Consider the following 6,292-nt stretch of genomic DNA (forward strand, 5'->3'; position numbering starts at 1 on the left):
AATACCCAATAAATAATGCTGGAAAGTCCGACACCCCCGTCCTGGCAATTTCCCTTCCCCCATGAAAACTTCCATCATGAACAGATCCTCCAACATAGCTATCAACCCACCCTTCCCTCCCACTACCAGAAAAAAACCCTCCTGGAAACTTCTGTATACTTACTAATAACCTATACTATATGTTAACATTGGGTAAATTTCATTAATTTTAGCCCTCCCTCTGAGAACTTCGGGGGATTAAGTCATCCTAAAAGACATATTTATCATATTTTTGACCATGTTGAACAAAATGGCTATCTCAAAATTTTGATCAGGTGACTTTGGGAAAAAAATAAGCGTGGGAGGGAGCCTAGTTGCCCTCCATTTTTTTGGTCACTTAAAAAGGGCACTAGAACTTTTAATTTCACTTCCAATGAGCCCTCCCACGATATTCTAGGACCACTGGGTCAATACGATCACCCCTGGAAAAAAAACAAACAAACAAACAAATAAACACGCATCCGTGATCTTTCTTCTGGCAAAAAATGAAAAATTCCACATTTTTGTAGATAGGAGCTTGAAACCTCTACAGTAGGGTTCTCTGATACGCTGAATATGATGGTGTGATTTTCATTAAGGTTCTATAGCTTTTAGGGGGTCTTTCCCCCTTTTTTGAAAATCAGCCAAATTTTCTCAGGCGCGTAACTTTTGATGGGTAGCACTAAACTTGATGAAAATTATATATTTGAAATCAGCATTGAAATCTGATTCTTTTGATATATCTATTGGTATCTTAAACCCGTTTTCTAGAGTTTCGGTTACCATTCAGCCGGGTCACTCCTTACTTACAGTTCGTTACCACGAACTGTTTGACAAACAATTCATATAGGTGTTTTCGCTCTGAAATCTAGTTTAATACTGTTTAATTAATATTCCTTCTAATTTAATATTCCTTTTGTGTTATTTTTTTTTTTTTTTTGAGTCGTTCGGCTTGAATAAAATTATTCAATTGAATCAGACCTTTGCTGCTCCAGTTCTAGCATTATTACCTACCTGAGACCCACTATCTAATGTTCATAATAATATCTTTTTCCGGCCCTTTTTTTCAACTCTTCGTAGTCATCGGACCAACCAATTGGTTTAGGTGGACACGGTGTAATATTAGCTCAATATAAATTATTTTGTTTTTCGTTCTTATTAGAGGCTTAATATTTGCAAGATATTCTTGTTTGTTAGAAGCGTGGGCATAGTGTTTAGTAACAAAAAATGTAGCGCATTCTTGAACTTCCTGCCTGCCTAGGCATACCGCAAAGTTTCCGAAAAACTCGGATTCTCATCAAAACTTAGGGGAGGGGGTGTACCGTTATTTGGTAAAATCCAGGACATGCCTCGGATATTATTATGGGATTTATGGATGCCGTGGTAATCAGAATATTTTTTAGAAAAAGTGTTTTTGGCAGAAAAATCTCCCATAGAACTCTCAGAATCGTTTTATTTTGCAAAATCTAGAGTTTTATTTTCTGTGGGTTTGAGTCAGATTTCTTAGATCTTTTTTTATATATTTTATCGAGATAGTCAAACTTATTAACCAAAAAATGCCCTTGTGCGACTGATAATTGACATAATTAGAGCTAGGTAATCTTTCCTAAGTCAGAATCATCATGAAGTGTGAAAATGAGGTTTTTTAAGTCCCATCCTAAACATATATTAAGGTACTCTGAATATGCGTTTCGTAGAGCTCAGGGGGCAACTCACGTGGTTTTTAGGGGAACTTCTTTATTTTTGTAGTGATTGGCAAATCGCTATACAACATCGGCCTGGAGCAGAATAAATGTCAAATTAGCACTTTTTAGTCAAACCATGCTTCTCAGTGTGGGGCGTTCATATGCCTGACTAGATTAATTAAAAAAACTAATATCAATAATTTGAAAAAAATGGAATAATCTAATTTTAATATACCCATCAATAAAAATACAAATACTATTACTACTACTAATAACTCACTACAACACCAAGCCACCAGAGGTCAACACAGCTACGCACGCTCCTCCTCCATCCCAATATATTTAAAGCCTCCGTCTTTACACCCTCCCAGGAAGTTCCCATTTCCTTTAAATCTTTCTTTATGACATCCTCCCACCCCAGACGAGGACGACGTGCTTTCCGTTTAGCCATAGACGGTTGGTCAAATTGAACAATCTTCGGCAATCCTTCATCCGCACAACGTGCCCGAGCCATCTCAACCTTTCTTTCATAATAGCCCTAGAGAGCGATATTGAACCACATTTTTTGTACAGCCTATTGTTTGAAATACGTTTAGTCAGCCGAGTGCCCAGAACAATCCTAAAGAAATTTCTCTGGAAAACGTCTAGCAAATCTTCATCTGCTTTTCGAAGCGCCCATGCGTTAGAGTCATATTTGACTACTGTCATCGCTGTAACTTCTAATATTCTAATCTTAGTTTGCAGACTTATATTCCTATTCTTCCAAACTTTTTTTAATTGTGAAAAAAACACCCTGAGCCTTGACTATTCTGATTTTAACATCATCATAGTTCCCACCATCTTTACTGATAATGCTACCCATGTACGTGAAGCTGCCCATTTGATCAATATTTTCATTACCCAGCGTCACCTTTTTATCTTCACTTATTCCTAGCCTTAGTGACTTAGTCTTCTTAACATTAATTTTCAAACCTATTCTAGCACCCTGAACTCGCAAGACCTCTAAAAGTCATTTTGCTTACACTTTGAACTAGGATGCTTAGATCATCAGCATAATCTAAGTCCAGGAGACTTTTCTCTCCCCATTTGATTCCGTGGTCCTCCATTGCCTTTCCTGTGCTCCTTAAGACAAAGTCTATCAATATAAGCCATATAAAGGGAGATAGAACACAACCCTGCTTATGTCCAGATTTAATACAAAACCAGCTGCTAACCTCATTTCCTACCTTAACCGCAGCAGTGTTATTCTCGTACATAGCAGTAATCAATTAAATGTCTTTGTCTGGTATACCATACAAGGATAAAACCTATGCTAAAGGTCTTTTATCTACAGAATCAAACGCTTGCTCATAATCTATAAAACTAAGGACCAAAGGTGTTTGACAACTCAGGCACTTCTCAATTATTAACCTAAGAGTGAAAATTTGGTCGACGCATCCTCTACCTTTTCTAAAACCGCACTGTTCTTCTCTTAAAACTTAGTCTACGGCACCTCTCAGTCTAAAAAGTATCATATTACTATGTAATTTGCTGCCTACAAAGACCAGATTAATGCCTCGATAATTGCAACACTGACTTTTATCACCTTTCTTATAAAGTGGCTTAATTAAGGTTTTCCTAAAATCATTTGGTACTTCCCCTTTTTCAAAAACTATATTCATAATCTTTAGTAACTTATTTCTGACCTCAGAGCCACCATATTTAAGAAACTCATTTACTGCCCTATCAGCACCTGGAGGTTTATTATGTTTTAATCCTTTTACTACTGTCGTTAATTCTTCCTTGCAAAACAAATAATCCTTTGCATCCAAGGTATCACAAACTTTTTCATTTTCTTCTATATCTTTACCTGAAACACTATCTTTGTTTCATATGATCCATGACCTGGTGTAGTCCTAGCTTTCTTTCTTACGACACCTTCAGCAACTTCACAAATTATTTTTCTAAAATTATTCCAACCATCTTCCACATTATCAATTTTAAACTCTCAAGTTTAGTATTCAACTGTTCCTGGAAAGTTTCTCTCAAATTTTCATCTTGGAGTCTACCAACATCATAACTTCCCGGAAGGTAGTTACCCGTCTGAAATTTTAGCTTTAAATTAACCCTTGACACTACCAGATTGTGATCTTTACTTTTAACATCAATAACAGCACTCCTATATACCCTAGTATCCTGAATTGATCCTGCCAGTCTTCGGTTGACTATAATATAATCAATAAGGTTTGCTGTATTACCATCACGTGAATACCATGTTAACTTATGAGCCATTTTATGACCAAACACCGTGTTGGTTATAACTAGATTGTTATACCTACAAAATTGCAAAAGTCTGTATCCGTTACTGTTTTCTTTTCCTACACCAAATTTAGCTAGGCTAGGATACCATCTATCCTTATTTCTACCGACCTGGGCATTAAAATCTCCTAGTAAAAACATCATATGGTCTATTTGGAACCCTGTCTATTTGCTCCTGTATCTGTAAGTAAAATTCATCTGAGTCACTAGTATCTCCGTCAGTCGGTTCTACAGGGGCATATACTACTATAACTGATACACTGAACTTTAGTCATAAAATGAGCAATTAGTTAAACCAACTAATTATGTTTCCCTATGCCTTTCAAAAGGAAGTATGTAGCCTGACAACAATAAACGAATCTATAAAGCTTTTCATAGTCTTACACCAGTTGTGACATCAGTAACTTTCAGTATAAAATTAAAATTATCGTAAAAAACTTAAAAAATTATCTTAAACATTATCTTAAAAAAGCGTAAAATTAAATATTTTTTTTAATAACCACGAAGTAATTGAACAGCATATAGAAATATTGGATAGATTTGTCAGGTAGCATTTCGGTCTCGCCAGCTATAATACCAATAGTGAATAAATTACAGTCTTATCTTGTAAGAAATATGCTTTAGTATTATTTGAAATGAAGATCAAATAAGACATAATATGAACTCTGGAAATCTGATTATTTCTCTCTATACAACAGTGAATTTCAAGCTATGATACAAACTCTAAAGCTAGTCTATAGTCCTAATACTATCAAGATGGCTTTATTTCGAACTTGTGTACACAGAACCAAAACGAGAGCCAGTCATTGAACTGAGCCATTGTGCAGAAGTGATACTAAATTAAACGTAAAAAAAATAAATAAAGCAACAATCCTAAAATGGATTGTTGCTTTACATTAAAAGGGATTGATAATATTTTTATTCTGTAAAAAGTGTCCTTAATTGGTTTGATTTGACTGTACCCAAACTCCTATATTATTTTGTGTTTTCAATAAAGCGCTAGTTTTTTTAAGTTCTAAAAGCCCAGGGAAACATAATTAGTTGGTTTGTTTGTACTAGTTTCATTGACATATATATTAGATAGGCTGTGTAGTAATAATCTTTATTCGTTTTTGATTAAACTTAATATAGAAACAACGCTGCCGTCATCTTTTTTATTTATACGGAATAATGTACGTTCGCTTTAAGTTTTAATGTCACTCCTTAGTTTTAGTTGAAAACTTATTTATAATATAATTTCTAATTATCACCTATCTAGGGGAGATAAGACACCTCTAAAAAACACTGCAAGCAACCTTGACAGTTACGAAACTTTCAGTCTATAACATATAGTTCATTATCCATATTTCACAAAACAATAATTTTTTTTCAGGAGCGTTTGTTTTTTGATTAACAAAAAGCTGTTCTTACTTGGCTGACTTCGCCTGAAAAAGCAATAATGAAGACAGGGCTTTATAAATATCAGTAGAGATGGGGGTACCAGCGCAATCCCTCACCCCTGCTGCCACCTACAACTTTTTTTAACACCATATATTGGCACGAGAACCACGTGGTTTATGGTTTTTGTCAATGAGAATTTGAAAAAACAGGAATATTGTCACATTTATGGATGTAAACAGCAATTCATGTCTGTTTTATGGTTTTCTCAGTGAGAATGAAAAAACGGGAATTTTCTCACATTTATGGATGTCAACAGCAATTCATGTATGTTTTATGGTTTTCTCAGTGAGAATGAAAAAACAGGAATTTTCTCACATGGAAAAACATGAATTTTGTCACATTTATGGTTGTTTTCATGGATGGTTATGTGTGTTGTTCAATTTATTTGATGTTTTTCTCGGATGTCAACATCAAATTATGGATGTCTTATGGTTTTTGTCAGTGAGAATTTGAAAAACAGGGTGACAGGACCACGTGGTTTATGGTTTTCTAACTGAGAATTTTAAAAAATGTAATTTTCTAACTTGTAAAAACAGGAAATTTCTAACTTGCAAAACCATACCCCACGTGGTCCTGTCACGAGTAGCGCCTGAGAACTTGATTTACATAATCGCTAGGGGAATTTATTGATTCACGAAGGGGAGAATTAAGAAACATTAAGGCTTCTTTAATCTTAGGTCTGAGGGATAAACGTTCTTTAGGTCAGAGAGAAAAATTAATATTCTATTTTTAAATAGGGCTTCATTGATCTTTAGTGTCAGGAATTATAATTGACATCACTTGTTATCTTGGAATTATGCGGGAGTCTAAAGAGATAGAAATTCTATTTTTAAATGCGGCTTCACGGAGCT

The sequence above is a fragment of the Artemia sp. Qi Xiang Cuo genome, chromosome 18 (assembly GCF_049724085.1).
Source record: "Artemia sp. Qi Xiang Cuo chromosome 18, ASM4972408v1, whole genome shotgun sequence".
NCBI lineage: Eukaryota > Metazoa > Arthropoda > Branchiopoda > Anostraca > Artemiidae > Artemia > Artemia sp. Qi Xiang Cuo.